The 27133-nt window shown below is 43.0% G+C and overlaps 1 protein-coding gene and 1 pseudogene across 1 annotated transcript in view; both read left to right on the plus strand.

Moving 5' to 3' along the window:
• The window catches only part of ARHGEF3 (Rho guanine nucleotide exchange factor 3), a 296174-nt gene that overhangs the window by 160763 nt on the left and 108278 nt on the right, over positions 1 to 27133 (plus strand). The window lies entirely within an intron of this gene.
• On the plus strand, positions 24305 to 25528 carry LOC110585051 (annotated as a pseudogene).

The raw sequence follows: 27133 nt of genomic DNA on the forward strand, positions 1-27133 counted from the left end.
GGCTCAATCGGTTGAGCATCAGACTCTTGATTTCCGCTCTGATTGTCATCTCAGGGTCATGAGATTGAGCCCTACCTCGGGCTTGTGCTCAGTGGGGAGTCTGCTTCAGATTCTTTCCCTCTGCCCCCCAGCCCCCCCCCCCCCCCGCTCAGGTGCACTTGTATACACCTGTGCACTCTCTCTCTCTCAAATAAATAAATCTTTAAAAAAAGAAATATATTAATTGAGTCACCCCAGTATTTTAGTAGAAGATCTTTTCTGCTTCTTCTGTTATTAGAAAAAATAGTCTTAGTGTAGAAAAATGTTTTTATTTGTTAGAGATGAATTCTAAAGTATTTAGGGATAGAATGTCATTATATTTGAAATTAACTTTGGACCTCTTTAGCGTAAAATATGAAATGAATATTTTAAAGAGAAAAACAATTTTATTTTTTATACACAAGTAATTCTGCACACATTTCCATCATTAAAAAAAAATCAAACAACAGCAATAGAACTAACAGCCCCTTGATGATGCCCTGGTTCCACGTGTCTCCTCAGGTATAATCCTGGTTATCAGTTTAGTCTCCTTCCAGGTATTTAGACCTAGTTAGACATATAGATAGAGATATAAAAATTAGCTTGTGGTAGCTTTTTACAGGCATAGGTGTTGCCATTTTTTATTTTACTTTGCAATTTGTTTTTTTCTCCTTTTAAATAGCCTTTATTGTTTAAGAGCAGTTTTAGATTTACAACAAAATTGAGCAGAGAGTACAGAGAGTTTCCGTACATGCTCCCACCCTACACATGCAGATCCCTCTCCCACATGATCAACATCTTCCACCAGAGTGGTACCTTTGTTATTGTCAATGAACCTACACTGACACAGGATCATTACCCAAAGTCCATAGTTTACATTAGACTTCACTCGATGTTGTACCTTCTGTGGCTTTTGACAAAGGTGTGATGACGAATATCCACCATTATAGCATCTTACAGAATAGTTTCACTGCCCTGAAAATCCTGTGCTCAGCCTATTCATCCCTCCCTCCCCCAGCCCCTGGCAACCACTGATCTTTTTACTGTCGCCACAGTTTTGCCTTTTCCAGAATGTCATACAGTATGTAGCCTCTTCAGACTGGTTTCTTTCACTTAGTAATATAAATTTAAGTTTCCTCCATGTCTTTTTTGTGGCTTGAGAACTCCTTTTTTATCACTGAAATTGTATTTCATTGTATGGCTGTACCACAGTTTATCCATTCACTTATTAAAGGATATGTCTTATTTTTTTGACTACTGCTTATTATTGCATAAAACAAATGGATCATAGTTTACTTTAATATGATTCTCCATGATTTTAACATGATTCTCCATTGAGGGGCACTATTGATGTCCAGTATTTTCTAGTTACAAAGACCATCTCATACTCCAGAGCAAGCAGTAAGATAAATACAATAAAAAATGCCTGTGGACACTTGCTATTTTAATGTTAGTATGAAAAATGTTAAATTACTATTTTTGTGGTTCAGATTCCTGTGCTCTTTTTTTGTTCTGCTTCCATTCATGGGCACCAAAGAAAAGCAAATAGATAAAACCATACTGTTATCAAATGCAGATCTGAACAGGCTGTGAGCATTGGAGAAGGAAAGTTATTTTGTCTCCGTCATGTGTGCGTCAGTTAAGCAAACGTATATGCAACCTTTAAATATATATATCTAGAAGCATATTCCTTCTGAGTCACCCATGGTTCAAAAGAAAGAAAAGGAAGGAAGGAAGGGAGGGAGGAAAGAAAAGAAAGAAAGAAGGAGAGGAGGGAAGAAAGGAAGGAAGGAAGGGAGGGAGGAAAGGAAAGAAAGAAGGAAAGGAGGAAAGGAGGGAAGGAAGGGAGGGAGGGGAAACCGTAGTTGTGCATGCAAAGAGTAAATTTGTGATATTGACAAAGTTTATATCTCAACTGCCTTTAAAATTTTGCAGTTTATCAGTAGCTCTATTTTGACTGAGATTATTTGTGGTAAAAAGTCACCAGAAAATAATTGTTCATAAATACTTTTGCTTATGATTTTTTTTCCTAAAATGTAGCCTAGGTCTGTCCACCTAAAAATTATGTAAATAGTCTTGGTTAGGAAGTTCCATCCGGGCTTCCGTTCCCAGCTAATTGAGTTTTTCCCCAAATGACTTACATAATTGCATCAAGCTTCTCTTTGATCTGGTTATATGCTCCAGGTTTGAATAGCAGAAGCTGTTTTTCTTCCTCCTTATTTTCTCAGTTGTGTCTGATGCTCATTCTCTGTGAAGAAAAGGTAGTATGTTGACTTTTTCCCTTGATGTTGACTGTGCATAAACTTTTTATGTCATCTGATTGATACTTAGGTTCTTGGGTAACTTTTGAAAAATGCCAGAAGAATGAAGGATCCAGGAGAAATCTCATGGCTTGTATGTCTTCCTCCACCCTGCTGTCTAGTTTAACACTGCTATATGTAGATCATTTTATGGGGAGAGTTGAGCCCATATGAGCAGGTGGTTTCTTGGCAAACAACACTCATGGTTAGTATTGATGGTGAAGCATTTGAAACTGAGCCATGGGCTTGTCTTCAATCATCAAAATGCCAGCTTGTGGTTAACTTTGTAGAAGTCATGCAGGGAACTGAAGGTGTTTATTGTGGTTTTTTTTCCTGAGCAGAAGACTGATTTTTCCTCTTCTAGTTCTATAAATGAATTTCTTTTACTGCCCACACGCCTCAAAATACCAGTTTACCAGTTGGAGTCTTCTACTGAAGACTAAAATCAATACATCTAAACTATTTTCTTCACCTTTATTTGGCAAAGGAAAGTGATGCATTTGCTGGCCAGATCTATATAAATTCTATCAAGGAAATATTTATCACTGTAGAATTAATGAGTTCATCTGTTCATTCTTTAGTGCATTCATGAAATCATTCGTGACTCTTTCAGTCAACTGATACTTATTGAACTTTACCCTGTGTTAGGCACGAGGACACTGCAGGAAGTAAGACTTAAGACTTTTTGGTCAACAGACAAGTGGGAATGCTCTTGATTTTGTTGCAGGTTAACCAAGCACAGGGAAGACACATCTTAGTTATACCTGGGATTGGTTTTCTCCTTCTTGTAAGGGAGTAATTCCAGATTGTTGGTTGGTTTAGAAAGAAAGAAATTTTGCTATAGATTTCACTGCTACTAAGATTTTTCTCCCTTAGAGCATCCTTGAAACGGACTTATTTTCTTTTAGCTGGTCAACGGCAAAGGTTCATCTGGGAAAGTGCTGCACTTTATTTTATGCAAAAGCCAGCCTTGAGAAATTATACTGTATGGCGGGTGGGCTTTGCTTTGTGTTCTTCTTACAGTTAAGGTATTTAGCTCTGAGAGCACTGGGTTTCAGAGCAAGATCTCTAGAAGTTTCAGAGGGACCTGGAAGGGACCTTAGAGACTATTTAGTTGAATACATTTCATTTTGTAGATATGAAAATTGAAGCTGAGGCAAGTCAAGTGCCCTGCCCAAAATGACCAAGGAAGGGTAAAAGTCTCTTGGGACTCATTTCTGGATTGTACCTGAAATCCAGGAACATGCAGAAGCTAAGAGTTCTGGATCTGGTGTTTTGAATTCTGGCCTCACCACTTGCTATCTGTGTGATCCTGGGCAGCATATTTGACCTCTCTGGGTTATAGTTTCCTTGGCTAGAAAATGCAGATGATAATTGAGTTGTTGTAAGGGTTCAGTAAGATAATGTAGCAGGGCTTTGGCACAAGTAAGCACTTCATTACTGCTGAGGTTGTAAAATAATCCAGGAGCATGGGACGGGACACAGACAGAGATATTGTCTATTTTAGGCCCTACTGTCATCCTGGTGCCCAAGAAAGTGCCCGGTATGTATCCAGCCCTCAGAAAGATTTGTTGAATGGATTTTTTTCAAATGTAAATTTGGTAATTCTCATAAAAGACAAGTGATACCAGGAAGGCAGAAATAAAGATGTTTATGTGTTGCTTAAAACAAGAGGGAGTTCTGTGCCCTTTTGGGGGGAACAAGTTTGATTTTAAATGAATTATTTTTTGTAAATAATAATAGAAGTATTTAACAAAATGTCTCAGCTGTTGATTGCATTCTGCAAAGCTTGATTCAGAGCTAAGCAGTCACGAACAAAGGGTAACTGGCTGATAACATCACCATGAGCTCTGCCTGGCGAAGAGCCAGAACCACACCATGATCACATCCAGCTGGACCACTTTCATCAGGCTCCCCTCATCTCCGTAGTGGCTGGATGATTCCAGAAGCCTCCCACCAGGTCTCGTGCTTCTGCCTTTGACCTTCTGTTGTCCACTCTCAACACAGCAGCTAGAGAATTTCTTTTAAGCCTAAGTTACCCACCGTCTCGCTCATGTCTCCCTCCTGACTCAGTGGCATCGCTGCATCTTTCTAGTGGCCCTTGAGGCCGAGCACATTCAGGTCATGAAGCTTCTTCTGCACCTCATCACCTACCACTCTCCCTTCCCCTGTGCTCTCACACCCTGGCCCTCTTTTTCTTCTACACTCACACCCCAGGGCCTTGGCAAAGCCAGTTCTCTCTATGGAAAACTCTTTTTGATACCCATGGGACATATTTCCTCATTTTCCTTCAGGTATCTGCTCAAAGGCCTTCCTACCTGACTTTATTTTCTTCTTCCTAGTATTGCCACACTATGTATTTTTTATTTATTAGTATCTTCACACTGGGATATAACTTTTCTTTTTCTGCCTTATACCTAACACCTGGAATGGCGTCTGGCACAGAGTGTGTCCAATTCACATTTGTTGGATAACTGGATGAGTGGCCACTTCATCGTTCATGTTTCACGCTGTCTTTGGGAGGTGACTATAAACATGACTTGGATTTATCTTGGCAACATTTTAAGAATGTCTGTCTTCCTCTGTGCACATTTTTGCATTCTCTCATTTTGAAGAACAGTGATAAAACAAGAGGATAAAACCAAGGCCGACCTACCTGAAGAGACTTGTGGTATCCAAAGCAAGATAAGTGAACATAGGGCCAGGGTTTTATGAGCTAATAAAAGAAATCAGCCTGAAGATAAGAGGACATAAGCAATATAGAATGTACACACGATTTCTGCAGATGTGGAATTGTGAATGCCCACGCTCGCACATCTAACTCTCTCAGGATAATGGGCAGAACAGAAATTTTCTGTTAAAATGAAAAACATTCCCCTTTTGAAGTCTCAATTCCTTTCCGTTTGACGGGTATTTACTGAGCGCTGAATGCTGCTCCTTGTGCCCACCATGTGGTCGTAGAAAGAGAAGAACTTATAAGGCGTCACGATGCTCATCTCTGGTTGATCCGAGTTAATGGGAAGGAGTATATTCTAGGACATTTAACAACAGTGGAGTGCCAGTACATGATTTATATCTCAGCCTGGAATGTGTTCTGGCAATTGTATTGAAATCTGAGCGTGCCTTGCATTCTTGAGCATTCTCAGTGCTGTGGAGAAAATAAGGGAGCTGCTTTGGAGAGACCCGATTTTGTAGGAAGGAGAAGTGTGCCAGGTTCTTCCAGCTGGACCTGGGTGGAATTCCTCCCCACTCGCCCTCCAGGGTGAGTGGAGGAGTCCCACCTGGGAAGGTGCCGTGAGGTATCTGCCATGCCAACCCACCACCTACAGTTTCCCCTTACCTTGTGTTTGGCTTATCTTACTTGGAGAAGGTAAATAAGGTCGTGGTTTAAAATGGCTTTTATTGATTATAAGACAGTGGGAAACTAAATAAGAGGTGCTGCATGGACCTCTCCAAATAGACATGATGATCTACTCAGTTTAATCATGCTAATAATTTAAAAGAAAGAGGGGTGCGTGGGTGGCTCAGTCAGTTAGCGTCTGCCTTCAGCTCGGGTCATGATCTCAAGGTCTTGGGCCCGAGCCCCACATTGGGAGCCTGCTTCTCCCTCTCCCTCTGTCCCTCTCTCTCTCTCTGTCTCTCTCTCAAAATAAATAAAATCCTTAAAAAAAAAAAAAGGTAGGCTTATTTTTATTTGCAAATAACCCAAATGACAGAGACTCACCTACAGCTGACAGAGGCGACTGCCCTTTGAACAACACATCCACCCTCGCAGATGGCATCTCACCAGCCACCTGTCCAGATGTTAAAGCCACAGGAATTGACTAAATTCCACAGAGGAGAGAGAAGAGAGAAAACATCTTTATAACACGGTTTGGTTTTCACAAATTTGAAAATTATGTTTAGTTGAAACATATGTGGCTTTAAAAAGTTGTAAATTGCCTTCCTTTAAAGTTGATGTTTCCTGTTTGGCTTGTGCTTTTGTGTCTGAAGCGCCACACCGTCCGTGTTCTCTGACACATGCCTGCTCGAAGCTGCGCTGTGTTCCTCGATGACGGGCCTCCCTCCATAATACAACAGCAACTGAGGCTGAGATTTCATTTAAATTGTTGTCAGATGCGGGAGATTGGCCATGTGCTTGCTGTCCCCGCAGGAAAAGTGGAGGAGTGTCTGAAATGAGAAATGAGCCGCTGCTGGCGGTGGTCATGAAGAATGTGTCTGAAAACAGGGATGGTATAAAGGGAGGGTTAGCTCTGTGTGTTACGTACCAAAGGGCTTGATTGATGGGGTCTCGAGAAACCACAGTAAGGAACAAAATTGCCATTGGGGCCCCAGACGTTTTGTTTAGGTTAGGAACTTCCATTTGAAGGAAGATCTCATGTTGTTAGCAGAAGAGTGACATTTGATTGAGTAGACATTGAAATGTTCCTATATTTTATGTGATGTGGTCTTGAAGAAGAAAGTGTGCTTCTGAGAGAAGGATTATCAAGTCATTTCCGTCTCTCCTAGAAAGATCTGTGTGAAGCAGCATTGATCATTGAATAGCTTCCCAATGTACAAGTGACTCAGAAGACATTTTTCTAAGATCCTCGAGGACCTTAAACGTGCATTTTTAAATTCTTTTTCTCATTAATTCTTTTATTCATATTCATATTGATTGAGCATCTCTACGCTCGTACTGTGTTGATAGAGGATAAAATGGTGACAAGATAGGAAAGTTTCTGGTAATTTACAGCCTAGTTGAGGAGGCAGACATTAATTAATAATTACAGTAACAAGAATATAATAACAACTGGAAATAAAAGCTTAGAAAGTGAGAGAAGCATGTTGCTGTGAGGCCATTTAATCAAGCACATTAACCTAGTCATGAAAGGTCAAGGAAGGCTTCTTTGAGGAAGTGAGATCTGAAAGAAGGGAGAGATGTTAACTAGATTAAAGGTGAGAGTGAGAGTTGCATCATGGGAACAGCATGTGCAAGGGTCCTGTGGTAGGATGGAGCGTGCTGCTTTAAAGGCAAGTGCGTCTGGCCGGTGGTAGATGGTAAGATTAGAGCAATTGGCAGAAAGCAGACCATGCAGAGCCTCAAAGAACATGCTCAAGATTTAGATTGTTATCCTAAGAACAGTAGGGAGTCACTGGCAGGGCTACGGGGAGGTTTAAGCAAGGGCGTGTTGTGTGTTTTGAGAAGATTCTCCCGGTTGCTGAGTGGAGAATGTCTCAGAGGAGCCAAAGTTTGATGTAAGACTTAGCTGGCTGTGGAGCAGATGGGTTTGAGGAACGTGTGTAAAACTTTGTATCTTTACTGCCTCATCTGGGATAGGCATTTCTCAGCATGGATTAGAAGACTAGGGTTTTATTTTGACTTTTGTCATTGGTAGCTATCTGACCTTGTACCTGTTGCTTCACCTCTCTGGGCACCAGTTCCCACATCTGTAAAGTAAAGCAGTCAAATTACATCCTTTCCAGTGCCCCAATTCCCTGGATCCATGACGTTTTGGGTACCATGGGTTTTTCAGGTAGATGATTAGAAGGTAAATACATTAGATGTTGGTTAATAATGGGAGACCAGCATCTTAAGTTTGTTCATGGTTCATGTGACCACCCTGCTGCAAGTCCTTCTCTCCACTCCTTGGATGGTCATAAGTCATAAGCAGTCAAGGACACTAGTGCATACTTTTCCATTTCTCACTATGGCAAACATAGACCGTTCTTTAATTAGGAGCTGTCTTAGCTCAGGCTGCTGTAACAAAATACCTTAGTCCAAGTGGCTTAAACAACAGAAATTTATTTCTTATAGTCCTGGAGGCTGGGAAATTCAAGATCAGGATGCCAGAACATTTGGTCCCTGGTGAGAGCTCTCTAACTGGCTTGCAGACAACCACCATTTCACTTTCTCTCTGTGTCCTCAGATGGCTGGAAGAGAGACAGGAACTCTTGTAAGGGCACTAATCTCATTGTGGGGGCCCCATCCTCATGACCTCATCTAAACCTAATTGCCTCCCAAAGGACTGCCTCCAAATACCATTACAATGGGGGTTAAGGCTTCAACATATGAATGTTAGGGGGACACAAATATTCAGTCGATAACAGATGCCTTTTTGAAAAACACCAGATGTGATTCATTAGAAAAATAAAACAAAACCCTTCACATGAGTAGGAGTGAAAGCAGGGCTTCTAATGAAACAGCCCCGTGAACACAGCCCAAATGGAGTGGAAAAAAGCGAGAGGAGTTTTTGCTAAGGGGGTTCATTTGACTCTTGTGCCCTATGATTTTGGAATCCTTTGTCAGCAGTTGTAACAGGTGCACTCAGCTGCAACCACAAACGTTTTCCAAAGGAGGAGTGTTGATAACATTTTCATTGACCTTAAAACAAATCTAATGAGAGAGCCAAAGGAAAGACAGGAGGTGTAATTTGCTGGTCAGCCTTCGTCAGCTGCCCACAGCAACCTCATCCTGTGTGAGTCTTTAAATCAATGCGCATTGCCACAGAGATCCCTGGAGGGCGGCACGACTCAGCCTTGGCCCCGTAAAGGACACAAATTCAGACAAAGCAGCACTGTTGACCTTCAGACTGCAAGCGGACTGCTTTCTTCATGCCGTGTCGGCCAGTGAAATAATTCTCATAAAAGCTTTTTGTTTAGCCAATTGGAATAAGAGCCAGGATTTGGGAAGGGGTATTTCCCCACCCTCTTAAAATGTGGTTTGATGTTGGCTCGACAAAAGCTGTTCCATGGATCTGAGTTCAAAGTGAACACAGGATTTGTGGAGTAGAGGGGTTCTTGGGTGGTGCTTTGGTCACTCTGGGCGGGGGGGGGGGGTTGACATCTCTCACACTTAAGGAAGGACAAACTGCCCCCGCTCCCCGTTCTAGTCCCCCTCACTATGTCTTTGCCTCTGTGCCATTCCTTGTAAATCCCTGAAAGGTGGATGAGCAGGGAGGGTCAGGGAGTTACCCTTCCTTTTGCTTCCCCCATTTCAAGCTGTGGATCTCTGTTTTTGACTCTGTATTAGATTGGCCAGAGGCCATTTTTTTTAGTGCACTCTGTCGCTGTGTGTGGGTTTTGGGGGCCACTTGAGAACTGTTATAAGCCACTGGAAGTAGAGCTGCTACTTCCAGTAGAGATACAAAGATCGGAGTAGAACTGCTACTTCCAGTAGAGATACAAAGATCGGAGGCATTTGGGAGAGAAAGCGTAAAAAAGAAACAAAAATGCCAAAGGTAGGGTAGAAGTTTTCAATGACCCTTAGAAGAGAAAGAGGAGCAAGAACCTGAGTGAGGCACATTCTCCAGTTTTGGGGAGAGAAGGAGTACTGTCTGGCAGGAACTTCTGGGCCATGCACAGGACTTGGCAGTGGTGGACTCTATTCTTGGCTCCCCGAGGGGATCTGAGCAGCCCCTCTTCCAAGGGCCCTGCAAGTCTAGGCTTCACCAGCCCTACCCTCCAGCCCCTCGGCGGGATAAGCACAGCCTCCCTTTAAGGAGCTGGTGGCCCACTGCCCCCTCTGCAAATGCATCAGGAGAGGGAAGCCCAGGGCTGGAGCTCCTGCTTTACCCTCTTCTAGTCTCAGGTGTCCTTGCTTGCCCTGCTAGGAGGAGGGTTTCTTTGGCATGTTTTTACTTGGGCAATCTAGGTTTTAGATTTTGAGTATTTGAGGAGCTCACACTGGTTTTGTTCAACCCTAGATGTCAGAATTGGGCCCCATCCCTTTATAGATCACCTGGGGCCATCCCTTGACGGTCTGCAAGGCGAGATGGCTTCTAAGACTCCTGCATGCCCCACCCTCCCTCCAAAGTGCACGATCAAGGTCCCAGGCAGAAGGCACCAGAGGAGCCCGGTCCCACCACAGCACTGACCACGACTTCCTGAAGGCTCGCTGTTCGCTGGTGCCTGGCACTGTGTCCGGCAGCTCCTCTCGTCAGCTGACCCGGCCTGGTGGGTAGTTATCATGAGGCCCATCTTACAGGAAACAGGGGCAAATGAGGTTTCTTTTCTCTGAGCTTCACTGACTTGCACAGGGGTCTTTCCTGGCTGTGACCTCCTGTTCTCTCTGTTGGCAGCAGAGGGCCAGAGGTGCTTTATTGCTGCAACGTGGCCTTTTTCATCCCCAGCCCAGGGAGCGCTCATAAAGACAGATCTGTTCTTTAGCAGTTTCTCAGCAAGAAAAGCGTGGTGTTGCCATTCCTTACAGCTGGCCATTGCCAACCTCTCAACGGAAAATGACCTTAGTGCATTTTTTTCCCTTTTGCCTTATCCCCCAACATCTATTAGGCTGATTTTTTTTTTTAAAGATTTTATTTATTTATTTGAGACAGAGAGAATGAGAGAGACAGAGAGCACATGAGAGGGGGGAGGGTCAGAGGGAGAAGCAGGCTCCCTGCCGAGCAGGGAGCCCGATGCGGGACTCGATCCTGGGACTCCAGGATCATGACCTGAGCCGAAGGCAGTCGCTTAACCAACTGAGCCACCCAGGCGCCCTATTAGGCTGATTTTTTAAAACATAAATCAGATCATGTTACACCCCTTGATAAAACCTTCCAGCAATTTCTGTAGAGTCTATAAATTTAGATTGGAAAAAAAAAATCACATCTTTATTTTCACTAACTTCCAACTGAAAAAATACATTTCCTTTTGTTACAAATGAGAGCAGCAAACCATAGCAGTACCTGTGACTTTGTCACCAAAAGAATGCCCTGATATTTTCTTTTTACATGACACTGGTCGCATATATCTCTAAATATCTTGCATGTCCATGATTACTGAAAGTGACAGTAGTTAGTAGACCCATCACCAGATCTTGTTATTTAAAGCATGAGCAAAGAAGTCATTTGTACCGTATGATAAATTATGTCATATGTTGATAACTATTTTAATATAATGGGTTTCCTTCATTAGAAGTGGACCAAGGCGGGGTGTAGGGGAGTGATGGGAGCAGTCCCTATTTCAGGCAATAAGGGGATGGATTGGCTAAAGAACTGAAAAGCAGTAAAAAGTTGACTTCACGTCTGTCTGCTTTTTATTATCATCACTATATGCTGGCAATTCTAAACAACGTGATTGACAAAATACTCCTCCGTGCCAAGATAAACCATGTCCACTATCCCCCTGCCCCGATAACCCAACTATGATCTTCATAGTCCTAATTTTTTTTTTAAGATTTTATTTATTTATTTTACAGAGAGGCGGGGGCGGGGAGGAGCAGAGGGAGAGGGACAAGCAGACTCCCCATGGAGCCCAGAACCTGACGCGGGCTCGGATCTCATGACCCTGAGATCATGACCTGAGCCGAAATCAAGAGTCCAACGTTTAACCAACTGAGCCACCCAGGTGCTCCTTCATAATCCTAATTTTTTTTTCTTTGTTTCTGTTTTGTTTTGTTCTTTGTCGTTTAAAAACACTTTGTAAGGAGTGGTCCGTACGCTTTAGTGTGCTGCCCATGAGGTTCTTGGCACAAAAACAATGAAGAATCCCTGCCTTAGAATAAAATACGGATCCAGCTTCCTTGGCCTGCAGGGCCTGATATGCCTAGGCTCCTGCCTACCTGCCAACCTCATTCGCTCCATCATCCCCCTCTCTTGGCACCCCCTAGTAAACCAGAATGTCTTGGTGTTCCTTAAACATACCAGGTTCGTTCCAGTCTTTCTTCTTCCCCCAGATCTGGCTCCCATCTTGCTCTGATCTCAGCCTTTTATTCTGTGTCCTTGTAGAGGCCATGCCTCATATCATCCCTGATAATCCTGTCAGGGGAGACCCTCCCCTCCCCCAGTGTTTCCTCTTGGCAGTTAGAGCTAGTCACCGGAAGGTAAGTCCACAAGCACACACAGGGACCCTGACTGTCAATTGTTGTAATCTCTGCCGTAGCCCCAGCCCCGAGCACCTTGGCAGACACTGGCTAGGGCCTCGGTGTCCTCCGAGCTGAGTTTGCTTCTCTTGAACTCTCCATGGTAGCAGCCAGTTAATCATATTTATTTAATAGGTTTAAAACCATTAAAACGGTTGCTTCAAAACCTAGGGAAATGTATTCAGCTACAAAAATGCACGTGGATATAGTGAATAGGTTATGTAAGTGACCCTGAAAGAAAAAAAAGAAACCTGTCAAATGTAATTTATAGGTCAGAAAAGGGCACCAGATTTCCCCTCCCGCCTTCTTTGGTGGCAGATCAGCTTGGAGAAAGCTGCAGAAATCTGACTCACAGAACTTTAGACAGCAAGGATGCTGTGTCTCACAGAATAAGTTCAGAGGTAGGCTGGACCCTGGTTGGCTGACTTAACTCAAAGCAAACACCAGGCCTTCCCATCTCCCCAGATTCTCCATACGCTTCAGGCTGATAATTTTCATGGTTGCAAGATGACTGCTCGTAGCTATGGAAGCAATGTGCTTCCATTTTCTAGAAAATAAGTCCTTCCTTTTAGTGTGATTGGCGCATTAAGTCATAAGCTCATCCCTGTGCAAGTAACAGCTCCCAGAGGAATGCTAGGCAGTTTGACTCAGATGATGCAGTGGGCATGCTGTAAATATTTGCAGAAAGCAGGGGTTCTATAAGAAGGAGAAAGAGGGAATAGCTATTAGAAAGTCAACCCACAGTAGCCATTATAGGTGTAGCTCTTTAAAAAAACAAATTTCTGGGGCACCTGGGGGGGGGGCTCAGTTGGTTGAGCATCTGACTCTTGGTTTCAGCTGGGGTTGTGGTGTCAGGGTTGGGGGACTGAGCCCTGTACTGGGCTCCACACTCGGTGGGGAGTCTGCCTCAGGCTCTCTCTCCCTCTGCCCCGCCCCCTGCTTCACACATACTCTCTGTCTTTCAAATGAATAAATAAGTCTTTAAAAAAAGTCAAATTTCTTATTGTTTTATTGTTGAGGAATAACTACTTAGAATGGGTTCCAATGGGAATAGCTTGAAACCTTTTGTTTTTTATTTTTTCAAATACATAGGTCATTTTTCTTCTAGAAAAGAATTTTTTTTTAATTACTGCCTTTATCTTGGCCTTGTTATCCGGCATGTGATCTGGCAGCTGAAGAATTATGGCCCATGGCTGCAGACGTGGATGCTTATATATAACAGGCTTTGGTCTCCATAGTTAGTTTTAAGGGAGAATGTGTGCCAGGGATTTGGAAAAGCTCTAATATAAATTTTCAAATAAATGACATTGCTTAGACCTTACTTAGATTATGAAGATGCAAATCAGTTGATCTTGGAAGGCAGAGTAAACCCTCTAACTGAGCTCCAAAAAGCCTCTCTCTCTCTCTTTTTTAAATTCCTGTTTTATTAGAGCAGAAGCGTCAACTGCAATTGTGATGGGTCCCTTGAAATTAAAAAAAAAAACTCTCAAGGTGAAATAGAATTTGGTTCACTTTGGGATAATTATAAAACACAAGACACAAGTAAAGAGGAGATCTATGTTTATATAATCTATATGTATAAATGCACAGAGAAAGGTCTGGAAGAAGAGCCACCTCCACTTCATCAGAGAAGGGAGATCCTCAGCAGTGGAGGTGCAGGGGGGAGGGGGCCTGAGGGGACTCAAGCCATGTCTGTAAGGAGGACCCGTATTTATGAATTGCTGGTGTAATAAAAGATGGAGTTTATCAGCAATAAATAGACAAGTGAAATCGCAGTATTAGATTTGATAACTTACGAATCCTTTAGCCCCATGTTGGTATGTGAAGGCTCTGGGGAAAGAGCTAAGGAAAGAGGTTGAGTTTTCCAAAAAATGTGGAGTCAGTGTCCTTCCAGACAGATATTAGACATAGGTCATTCATTTTCTTTTTCTTTTTCTTCCTCTTTCCCTTATTATCTCCATACTTTTTTTTTTTTTCTCCCTGAATTATTGTATTTCATGTGGCTTGGTGCCTTTCAATGGTGCCACTTCCTGGGATGGGCTGGTTGTGATCACCCAGTACCCCACTCCCACCCTGGGGGCAGACATCTCCCATGGACACCGGCTCAGCCCCCCAGCCCTACCTCTCCCTCCTCAGCATTGGCCCCTGCTGTTTTGCGGGGCCTCTGACGGCCCGCCCCCTCCAAACCAAATGAAACGCCCTAACTGGAATGAGAAAAGAAGCCCTTTGAAAGCCAAATAGTGGAGTTGAAAAATGACACTCGTCTTGTTGGAGGTGTGGCTTTACAAGTTAAATTTCCTTGTGTTTTAGGGTTAAGGGTAAGTATTTGGAATGCCTTTACTGATGGCAACTCTCATTCAGCCCTGTGTGTGTATGTCTCAAACGTGGGAAAGCTGCGGTTCAGTCTTACAGCTGTTTCCCCTTCAGTGTCTCTAGTTTTGTGATGCAGTCGCTCGGGGGGAGGGAGGGGGGTCAGGCTGCCCAGAGTACTTGTTTTGTTTTCATATCAATAAAATCCATGTATTGCTACCAGGATGAGACGTTTTGAAAGTCAGAAAACACGTGTTTGGATTCCTGTTCTTCCACTCTCTTGGGAAAAGTTGTTTTATCCTCTGCATAAAAATGGCAACAGTAATATTGCTGACAACCTCAAGTCTTTCTCGCTGCAGTGAAACCTCTTTGGTGATTGCAGGTACCGCTCCATCCTCCTGCCCCTCACCTCCATCTCTCTCCTCTCCACTCTCCTCAGCTCCATTTGCTCCTGGATCCACTCCGGTCTTGATTCCTCCCTTAGTCCTCATCTGACCCGATAGCCAGACATCATGTGGCGTTGGCCAACCAGGTCTTGCCATGGCCACATCTAATGGCTTTTTTTTTCCATCCTGACCTCTGCCGTGTGGTATGACTGACAGTTCCTGATCCAGATCTCCCTTCTGTGTGGCTTCCGTGACCTACACTCTCCTGATTCACCCTCACCTTTCTGGCCACCCCACCTTGGATTCCTTCACACGTTCCCCTTCCTGTGGCCATCCCTTAAATGGCAATGTCTGTCGGGGTCCTGAGTGAGGCCTCCTGGTCAGCTGCATCTGAATGTCTCCCCCAGAATTTATCCTTTACTTGTTTAAGGTACAGTTCCTGCCTTCCCCCACCATCAAACCCACTGCCCCTCAAGGTATCTGTGTCCCTCCGAATAGTACCTCTCAGTTGGCAAAGCCAGAAACCTGGGTGGCATGATGGCCTGGTTCCCTCCCCTTGTTTCCCACGCTGAATCTATATCACCAAGTCTCAACTTGCCCACCCTAAGTATCTCTGGAATCCTCTGGTTTTCTCCAGCCCCGATGCCTCTTCCTTTGCTGAGGGCATTTCCTCTTTGGCCCGCATTCCTGCTGCCTTCTTCCTCCCCCTCACATCTATTCCCTGCAGAAAGCCAGAGGGCCCTTCCTAAAACACAAGTTGGGCTGTCACTCTGCTACTTTACATTTTTGCTGCCCCTTCCTGTTCCCTCTAGAGAAAGCCCAAGGAGAAAGCCTGCTTCTCAGCGTGGCTTGCAAGCCCCAGCCCTGCCTGCCCCCTGTGTCTTTTACCATTTCTTTTCTCCCTTGAAAACAACCAGACTTCCTGACCATCGTCCTTTCCACTTGCTGCTCCTTCTGCTGGCAACTTCTTTCCTTCATCCTCACCCTTGCCTTAGCTTTCTCATAACATTGGGTCTCTGCTTTCTCATAACTTCCACTGAGAAACCCTCCCTGGCCCTCGCTCAGGTGCCCCTTCTGGAGGTTTCTATAGGAGCCTGTGTTTTCACTGGTTATGTCAGGGCCTGCAGTGCCTGGCTCAACTCTTCGAACAAAGTATGTGCTTCCCAAGTACTCAACCAAGAGGGGAAAAATGAGGATTCATGGTGTGTGAAAGGGGCTCTGTAATTTTAAAGCATTCCTTAATTTCAGTTCTTAATAAAACAGTCTAAAATAAAAATGTAACAAGAAAACCTTGGATCACGGGGTAACTCAGGTATATTGTTGAGGGTGGAAGATAGGGTCTTTCTTCCTCACAATCACAAGACCTGTTTGTTGGTAGATTTCTGACCTGTCATTTTCCCTGAATTTTCCTCTGATAACGCTATGTGGTCTGTTCAGCTACCTCTGCACCCTGTGCTCAGGGAGTAGAGAGAAGTGCTGTATTGAAAGAAATAAGAACCAAGGTTCATCATATGTACAGATTTCCCTCTTTGGGTCAAATCCAGTGTTTAAAATCTGCCATTTCTGGGAGGTCTTGTATTCTTAAACACAAAATCCCTTGAACTTCGAATAGAGACTCTCAACTGACGCACTCTGGCTATTCTTAGCCTGGGCCTTCACTATTTTTCAAAGGCAATGCAGGATCTATACATCCATTGAGTAGCCAGCCTTCTTCCTTGAGAAGTAGTAATTCCAGTGAATCAAGGCAGTGGTGGAGAGGATAACGTAGACATGTCAGGCCGGGATTTGGTGAATGGGGCAGCTCAGTCTGAAGCTGGAAAGATTACCAGCTGCATACTTCACATTTTCTTCTTCAGGTTGACCATTAAGAATGGCATATTATACAAGTGGGTTTTTTTTACAGTGTGTGAATCAGCTTGTGACAATTCTGTAGAGCTTTTCCTTTAATCCCATGAAACAAAAGAGAACTAGCCATGATTTTGATCTGCAGAAGTAAGGAGAAAGGGGCTAAGTCCTATAGCTTTCTGCTGTTACATTTGAGAAAATAGCAATTTAGGTCTTGTGTGTGTGTGTGTGTGTGTGTGTGTGTGTGACCTTCAAAGGTGACATTGGCATGTAGGAGGTCAGGTGACTTGCCAGGCTTTGCGTCCTGGGCTCAGGTCACTGGTGGTCAGTGTGATGGGCCTAGAGGTTCCATTCTTTCAGGTCTCCAATATCTCTGGGCTCTGTTTCAACCGAAGAAACTACAAGAAGAAGAACAAGGAGAACACTTACTCAGATTCTCCCTCCTGTGAGATATAGCACTCCATATATGAAGACAGCAATCAATAATGGAATAGGATTAGAACAGGCAGGGGCACCAGGTTTTTGGAGGCCTTCATCCTGGGGGAAGCCCAGGAGGAAGCTTCTTGTTTCTACACTAGGGCATTTTTGTTGCATGTGACCCACGCCTCTGCTTTGTGTGGGCTTTCCCTGCACAAGGAGGAGCCCTAACGGAAGGCCCAGGGTTGGGAAATGTTGGATAGGAACAGAATAAGTCAGATGGTGTAGGGAGACTCCCAGGACCGCAGGCCTGACCGTGTGCTCCCAGGGTCTGTGACCTGGGACCGTGTGCTCTGAGGGTCGGGTGACAGTGGGCACAGGGGCTGGGTCTACGAGACTGGCTCCACTTGGAATCTTTGAAGGTCTGCGCCCGCAACGTGGGGTACTGTGACCCGATTAGCCTAACAATAACGAATCATTGCTAAGAAACAGATTTTATAGGTAAACGATATATAGACTGATGTTGATATCTATATAATAAAGAGAGACAAGATCTGAAGTGACTTGAAGACAGGTTTATCTCTGGGGATAAGCTTTGGGAATTTTAATTTTCTTCTTTTTGCTTGTCTGGGTCTTACACCTTGTCTGCAGAAATCATGTGTTACTTCTACACTAAAAGGAAAAAAAACCCCCATAACACAGGTTTTCATTTGTTTTTTTAAGAAAAGAGAGTATTGGGGGCGCCTGGATGGCTCAGTCGGTTAAATGTCTGACTCTTGGTTTCAGCTCAGGTCACGATCTCAGGGTCGTGAGATCAAGCCCCACGTTGGCTCCAAGCTCAGTGCACACAGTCTGCTTAAGATTCTGTCTCTCCCTCTCCCTCTGCCCCTTACCCCACTCACATGCTCTATCTCTCTCTCAAATAAACAAACAAATCTTTAAAAGAGAGAGAGAGAGAAAAGAAAAGAGTATTGGAGGAAGACTGAGAAGGGAAACCCTGTAGAAGGTTCTTGAACTAGTCCAGGTGAGGAGTGATGGGGTTCAGAGGAGGACAGGAGAGGAGAGTATTTTCAAGTGGAATCCACAGTGTCCGGAGACAGGCTGGGGGAGGGAGGGCCATAGTAAAACTTGGTGGCGTCGTGTCAGTAACTGGAGCAGAGATGGGTGGAGGAGAGAAGGGGTGTGCCCAGCAGGCATGAAGGAACTGGGGACATGGGAGACATAGCACCCTCTCCCGCACACAGCTGGCGTTCTCCAGTGGAATCTGAGGGCATTTCCCCGCTGAAAGGCAGCGTGGTGAGCAAGCAAATAGGTGAACCTGGGAGCCAGACCACCTTGCTTTTGGTCTTCACGCCATCACTTACTAATGAATGACCTTAAAACAAGTTACAAGACCTCTCTTGTGCCTTAGTTCCCCCATTTGTAAATGGGGCTAATAATAATATCTGCCTCATAAGGTTGTTACAGGGATTAAATAAGTTAATATTAGTAAGGTGGTTAGCACAATGTGTGGCATCTGTAAGCTCTACAAAATGACTGATAAATAGAAACAGAGACTGGAGTTTGAGCTGCTAAGGGCCTGGCATGTGTGTTTAATCGGCCTCTCCCCAAGTGCCTCATGTAGATTGTAAGCACTCTGCCTATAGTTGTCAAGTAAATACACATGGCAGTTAGGTTTTTAAATAATTTTTTTGACTGTGCCATGAGTTACATAGACCTCAGATGGCTGTGTTTCCTATGCCTGGAGGGGGTGGGGGGAACAATTCATTTCAAGTTCCAAATAACCAAGTTTACAAAGAAATGTCGGTAACACCCCTATCTCATCAGACTGCCTGAATTTTCAAAAATTCCAGGAGCTGCAGTGCCTCGTACCTACATATGATGGATGATGTGGGAAAGCATCAATTAAACAAATAGGGCCTGAAAACATTGTTGATAAGTGTCTGGCAGTGCGTTCCTGTGGGGGGTAAGCAGTGCTTGAAACTCAGAAAATGCACAAAGTAACTTTATTTTGGATCCTGAGCCCAAATTGGTAAAACCTAAGGCACAAGACTGCCTTTTGGAAGGCATGCTTCCAAAAGGCCCTTTCAGCTGTCAGGTCCCAGCCGGAGTGTTAAGGCAGCTCTCTTAAGGGGGAAACCGGGGAAGATGCAGGCACAGTATTTTTAGAAGGCATTGTTCTCTGAATTCTAGAAACAGCCATCCTCGATGAAAATGTGTTTTCAGACGCACTCTTCCACTCTTTGTGCTTCTTTAAGATTGGTATCTAGAAATAGAACACAAAGTGTGTTTTCTTTGTCTGGTAATTAAACTTCTTGTTGTTTCACTCAGAGGCAGGGAGGGACCGTCTATTTTGGGTTACTAGAGTTGATAAAACATCATCTTTAAGGCGCAACAGGCTATGGACATCATGGGAGGGAAGTGATATTAATGTGAGAGTTTTCTGGCTGAGGTCATGGTACATGAATAATAGAAGCAGCTAGCATTTATTGAGCTGTTATGGTGTGACTTAACATGTATATTCTCCTTTTACCCTTTCAACAACCCTGAGAAGTTGCTTCTGTCACTGTCCCCATTTTACAAATAAAAAAATGAAACCAAAAGAGGTAAGGACACTTGATCAAGGCTGTAACTCCATACTGTTAGGATGAATCTAGGCATTAACACTAAGCCACATTGTATGTATGTATGGAAAAACCCCCTCAAGTGTGTGCTATTTTTATTTTAAATAAAGCAGAGTTCTAGCTTCTCATGCAAACTTGTAAAGATGAATTATGTAAGTTCCTGGTGAAAAAAAAATAACCTGATTCTGTAGGTACAGGATACTTAGGTGCTATTTTGTAAGCCCCCATGAACATACAGAAGGAAATCGCGTCACAAAAAGCTGGCTCTCACATCTGCGGGAGGTGAATGAGGCTTGATTCACTACAATTAAGATAAAAATACAGATCTTTTAGTGGTTTTACTAAATAAAGATCTGGATACCTACTGATGATAATTAGTATGCAGTTCAGCCTTTTAAAAAAGTCACATGCACATCAAGTGTATTAAGATGTCTTAGTGGGAGAGGTGAATGGAGGCTGTGTGTATGTAGGAGTGTGTTCTCTGCCCTCCCGCAAATAACTTTTATTACCTGATAACAATAATACACTACCTTTTGTTGAGCTCCTACCTTTTTTTCGGAAATAATACCAGGTCCGTTACATATATTTCATTATCACTTAAGTCTCAAAAAAGCCCGCTAAGAGAAGGGGGTATCACAGCCGTTGTATGCTTGGGAAAACTGAGGCTCTGAAGAGTAAAGTGAATTGCCCAAAATCACAGAGCTAGCAAGTGACATGGCTCTGAATTAACTCCCCAACAATTTTATTTTTTTTACTGCAGAAATTCTCAAGCCCCAGATCCTGGTTTACCAAGCTCCAGAAGTCATCCATAGCTTACCATTTCTTTTGCCTATGCCCCCATCCGTATACCCTTTATTTATTTATTTTGGCATCTTAAGGCAAATCCCAAACATCAAATCATTTAATCCGTAAATAAAACCCAAAGATAGTTTCAATGTCACAACATTAGCAGGTTTGGCTTTAAAGCTACTTCCTCCTCCGCTCTCAGCTTGCTTTGCTCTACCATGAACTTTTCTCTAGTCCATGGTGCTTAGTGTGGTCGTGACGTCACTGTCTCTGTGATCACTTCCTGTGCCTCATAAACTCCAAGGGGGCAGCAGCCGTGCCATCCTCCCCGACTCTCACCCCACCCCCACGCTCTGCCCCAGTCGGTGGGGCCAGTGCTCATAAAGACTTCTCAACTTTTTAAAAATTGGGAGTTCACAATTTTCAAGCAATTCTAGGGACACAGAGAATCTTTGACAGAAGAGGTGACAAACGGCTCCTCCTGAACCCCAAGCTCACTGCTTCCACCTTGAAAGCCTCTTACATGGGAACACAGGCAGCAAATAACTGCTTGAAGGTACAAAATGAGGCTGAATTCTGCTTTGAGTTTGCAAGTTTGATTCTTAGAATATGCCTTAATTTAAATAGGGTTGAATTGCAGAAGAAACTGCTTTCATGGAATAAATTCTGGGGAGTTGGGAAAACCAGTTTCCCCCCAAATTGAAATTCTTCTGGTGAATCTTTGTGTCTCTGGTTTATGACTTGGTGGGAATAGTGGAAGCTTGGCATGTGGAATCAGAAAACCTGTGTTCTCCTCCCCAATCCTGCCTTTAATTCACTGTGTGACCTTAGGTAAGTCACTTCACCTCTCTGAGCCTCTATTTCTTAACCCATCCATTCCATAAATACAAATGAGTGCCTACCATGGGCTAGGCACTGAGTATCAAAGAAGATGGTGTATTTGAAAATAATTTGTAAATATTTTGTAAATAAATAATTTGTAAATAATTATTAGTGTTTTCCTTGTAACAGTGCAAATAAGTGCCTTTGGAAGGGAGTGCTTATGAATGATTCTTAGCTTCTTAGAGCTTTGACAGGGAGGGGAAGGAGACAGGATACAAGGCCCTGGGCTCACTAAAGATACCTTTGATCAAAGACTGGATGGGGGGAGGGTTGACTGTATGGGGAAAAGGTCGTGAAGTTAGTGCACAAGCAAGCTCTGCTATAAAACAGCACCATATAGTTTCCGGTGTACAGAAGAGCATTCAGAGCAGTAAAAAACAGCAAATCAAACAGCGTACACAGACGTTGAGCCCATTCACAGCAATTTCTTTACATGTCCCTTTTGAATAAACAACAGCTGGACCTGGAACGTCTCTAGTCATTTTTACCCTCTCTTGTTAACTCTGGTTAACTGTTGCTGAACTGGCTACCCACTTTCAGTCTCAACACACTTCCCTAAGCCATGAGACCATTACCTGGTCTCTTCATTCAACTCCTGTTTCCTGCAGCTCCATTTTCTACTCTCTCTGTTTCTGTCCAGTTGTGTTGGTGTCCTCATGCTCCCTTGAGGTATGAAGTGGAATAAAACATATCAAATGAAAGGTATAAACAAAAGTCCCTTGGATTGGAGTGAAGAAAGAATTATGAACCCAATCGGGAATTTTAGACGCTACACAGATGGCATGTTACATAGTTAGCTGCTGAACGTTATTATACAATGGGCAGATTATCGGCCTGGGAAAGGCTGGGCTCTTTGTCACAAGTGCAAGGTGCCAGAAGCAAGGCCACCAAAGTGACACAGCGATCCTTAGAACAGTGGAGCATGATGCTGCATTTTTACCTCAGCATCATAGTGGCAGATTAGGGGCAGCGGCTGCATGGCAAGCCCTGTGCTGGGCACCGGGGAAGTGAAAATGAATGAGATACAGTCTTTGCCGTTGAGAAATCACAACTTCAGTGCAGTGTGATATGCTTTCTACCACATGCCTTTATTCATTTCTTTATTCACTCAACAGACCTGGCCTTGGAGCCTTGCTAAGGAGTTTGGTTTTAATTCTCCAGGCAGGGATGGTTTTGGGAGAAGGACATGATCTGATCAGAATGGTCTTTTCAGAAGGTCAAGGACAGAGAGAGTAGGTCTGTGAAGTTGGGGCCTGGCAGCTGGTAAATCAATTAGGAAGCCAGGGAAATCTCCCAGGGAGATCATCTGCTCCTGGAGTTCTATTATATGTTAAAATGTATGTTGTTCTCTTTCACTGTGAACAAAGAAGGAAAACTTGAGGAACAAAAACCCCACAAAATATAGCGCCATTTTTGGAATAAGGCTCATTTCAATTCAAGATCATCAAATAGACCCAATACTGCTGGTGATTTTTACTCTCTCATTACTGGTGAGACCAGGCTTTATATTTCTCCTCTTGGTTCAGATGGAAGCAAATGTGATATATTAGTTATCTATAACAATATTATCACAAATTGAGCCCCTTATAGCAACATATATTTATCATCTCACAGTTTCTGTGGGTCAGGAGTTTGTCAATGGCTTAGCTGGGTCCTCTAATTCTGGGTCTCACAAGGCTGGAATCAAGGTGTCAGCCAGGGCTGTGGTCTCATCCGAGGTTTGACTAGGGAAGATCTGCTTCTAAATTCACATGGTTGGGACATCTGGGTGGCCCAGTCGGTTAAGCCTCTGACTTCGGCTCAGGTCATGATTCCAGGGTTCTAGGATCGAGTCCCACATTGGGCTCCTTGCTCAGCAGGGAACCTGCTTCTCCTTCTACCTGCCGCTCCCCATGCTTGTGCTCTCTCTCTTTCTCTCTCTCTCTGACAAATAAATAAATAAAATCTTAAAAAAAAAAAAAAACCTCACATGGTGTTTGGCAGCATTCAGTTCCTTGTGGTTACAGAACTGAAGGCTTCACAAGAAGAAGGCAGGAGTCACAGAGGCTGTCAGCCATATGCGATGTTCAGGGACTTGGTAGAGATGATGGAACAGATAAGAAGGCAGAGAGACCAGAGCCCGTAGAGCTCCCAGGAAACATTGCTGTTGCCAGAAAACCACCCTCTGTTTTCCTCTTTGTCCATGTAATACTGGGAAATTTATCCAGAGTCCCGAATCCTTCAGGCTGATTATTTTAGCCCTGCTATAAGATTTAGGCAAAACCTGTTTCATTATCTGTTGGCTGGAATCCTGGTGACAGTATCCATTTGTATTGGTTTTATTTTCCTATTTCTTTTTTGTTTTGTTTTATTTCATTAAATATTACCCTCTTTGCCTGAAAGACTGTGCTCCTTCCAGTTGTTTTTAACTTTAATTTGTTTAGCTCAATTAATCTGAGTAATAGTCATTTGAAGGCAATTAACAAGGGCAAGCAAGCTTCCCTACAATATACTTAGGTTTCAGGTAGCAATTTCAAACATTCTGTTTATTAACTTAATGATAAATCATAAAAGAAGGAGCTCGATGGCTCTTAGAAAGTCCTGGCTCCATGATGGATCTACCTTGAGCATATCTCTATCTCACTTTCCCTGCCTATAAATCCACAGTTAGTATCTATACTAACAAGATGCTTCAAGGGGAACTAATAACTTTTTTTTATTATGTTCAGTTAGCCACTGTATAGTAATAACTTTTTAACATAAACTGGAAATCTTATGCAATAGAAATTGATTTGCATTCTGCACTGTTGAGCAGAACTGTGCCATGAAGCTTGAAATAATTGTCATGCACTAAGTGTTTACCATGTGTCGGTTTCTCTGCTTGCTGTTTTCATTTCCTTTTCTTACACAGTCTTGATGGTGACCTTGAAAGGTAAATAGTAATATCTTCATTTTGTAGATGATGAGTCTGAGATTCAGAAATGTTGTTTAACAGGTCTAAGGCCACATAGCTCTGAAGTGGGATTCTGCCTGACTCCATAGCCTATTAACATGTCATTGCAGCAGGATTTATGAAACTAAGGTCGATCCCTCACTCAGATCATGACCCATTTCTTAATTTTACTGAAATCAGGGGCAGTCTTCTAGAAGCCAGAAAGGACAGAACTTAAAGGAGATTTGGTTCTTGTGTGTCATTGCTCTCTAAGAAAAAGTGCTATAGAAAAGCCAAAGGTTGAATTGCATGTTATTTTCACCTTTAAAAAAAAAAATATATATATATATATATATATATCCGTACTATGGAATACAATACAGCAATTAAAAAAAAAAAGGAAAAGAAAGAGAAAAAGTGAGGTAAGCCTAAGATGAAAAGATTGTCAAGATATAGCATTAGATTTTAAGAAGCAAGTTGCAAAAATAATAAATAATAAGAATAAAAAGCAAGTTGCAGAAATTTGAGTATGATGCCATTTGTGTGCTAAACTAAATCACATAAAAAGCAATTATTTAGAAAAAAAAGTTATTTGGGTGGGGGAGAGAGACAGATTTGTAAATACCGGAGGGAGGTTCTGCCTACCCGAGGCCGCTGCTATGCAGAGACCCTGGGTGAAGCCAGCATCACCAAGTCTGACCAGGAGGCAAACCCTTCAACTGAGGACCTGGGGGATAAGAAGGCAGGAGAATACATTAAACTCAGAGTCATTGGACAGGAGAGCAGTGAGATTCACTTCAAAGTGAAAATGACAACACATCTCAAGAAACTCAAAAAATCACTGTCAAACACAGCGCGTTCCAATGAATTCACCCAGGTTTCTCTCTCTCTCTCTCTCTTTTAAGATTTTATTTATTTATTTGACAGAATGATAGAGCCAGAGAGCACAGTGGAGGGAATGGCAGAGGGAGAGGGAGAAGCAGACTCCCCACTGAGCAGGGAGCCAACGTGGGGCTTGATCCCAGACCCCTGGGATCGTGACCTGAGCCCAAGGCAGACGGTTAACCATCTGAGCCACCCAGGTGCCCACCAGGTTTCTCTTTGAAGGTCAGAGAATCGTTGATAATCATACTCCAAAAGAACTGAGAATGGAGTAAGATGTGGTTGAAGTTTATCGGGAACAAACAGGGGGTCGTTCAACAATTTAGATATTCTTTTTATTTTTTTCTTTACCCTCAATCCTTTTTTATTTTTAAAAATAGTTCTTGGGGCACCTCAATGGCACAGCCAGTAAAGCGTCCAACTCCTGGTTTTAGCTCAGGTCTGATTTCGGGGTTGTGAGACCGAGCCCCACGTCAGGTGTAGAGCCTGCTTGGGACTCTCTCTCTCCCTCTCCCTCTGCCCCTCCCACCCCACCCCCTGCCCCATACACAACTCTCTCTTTCTCTCTCTCTCTCTCAAATAAATAAATAAATAAATCTTAAAAATAAATAAAAATAGTTCTTTTGTAAAACGGTGTTCAAAATGGAATTGAAAACTGGCACCCCCGTCTCTTTAAAACAAATGGTAATTTGAATTCTAGTACCCATCATCCATTATCATTTGTTTTCATTGTGCTGATTTTTGGTGATTAAACCTCAGCCCCCTTGGGGCACCTGGGTGGCTCAGTGGGTTGAGCATCTGGCTTGATTTCTTTCGGCTCACGTCATGATCTCAGCATTGTGAGATCAAGCCCCACATTGGATGTAGAGCCTACTTGGGATTCTCTCTCTCCCTTTCCCTCTGTCGCTGCCCCCCTCCCCCACCACTCTCTCTCTCTCCAAAAAAAAAAAAAGCCTCAGCCTCCTTCATGTTGCCCTCTCCTTTTTAAAAATTACTTGTGTGCACAGAGAGGCCACCTTTTCCAGGATTTTGCATTTTCAGGCTTGTGATAAGTAAGATCTACCAACGGGAGTGATTGCTTCACTCCTGGACTATGACTTGCAGTGGCAGATGGAAGTTTTTCAGAGAACTGAACTGTGAAAAAATGGCCTTTCCTTAACTTGGAGCTACTTTTAAAATTTGAGGGTCTGGACCAAAAGAAGAGAGCTATCAGGCTGGAGTCAAGATGACAGAGATGTTGAGAGTAATGACTAACTCCAAAGATGGTTTCACTGAAGAGAAAGGGTTTAAGATAAAAGAAAAGTCTTGTCAGAAGAGCTCAGAAAAGTTGTAATTTTCATCAACAGTTAATAAAGTTATTCATGCAGAAGTGTATTCAACAGAATACTGCTCTTTTTTATTTTATTTGTACTTTTTGGTTGGGGTATGGGTTTCAAATGGACATTGTACCAGTTTCATTAAAATAAGCAAAATATTTGTAAAAACCATAAAAAAGCAATTATTTATTTTTCAAAGATACACAAATGTATTGAAAGCAACCTGAAAGGATTATACCTTAACTTCATTCAAATGATTCCCTCTGAGGTTGGGGTCTGGTATTGGCTCCAGCAGCCATCTGGGACAGCTTTAGTTTAATCTTTAACATTTTACATTTTTACAAGGAGAAAGTATTCAAGTATTCATGTGCTACATGTGCAATTAGAAGTTACTTAAAATATATATATATATTTTATATATAACATATATATATAACACAAAGTCAGCCTACTTCTTAAAGAGCCACAGCCAAAAGTTATAAAGTCACTTCAACAATAAAGAAAAAGGATAAACTAAAAATACCACGTCACCAAGAGGACTTTTCCCCCCAGAGGTTTCTCAGTCAACTGGAGCTTTGATGTCTGGCCTTTGTCTGAACAGGGTACTTGCCCAAG

This window comes from Neomonachus schauinslandi, chromosome 1 (genome assembly GCF_002201575.2).
Source record: "Neomonachus schauinslandi chromosome 1, ASM220157v2, whole genome shotgun sequence".
Lineage (NCBI taxonomy): Eukaryota > Metazoa > Chordata > Mammalia > Carnivora > Phocidae > Neomonachus > Neomonachus schauinslandi.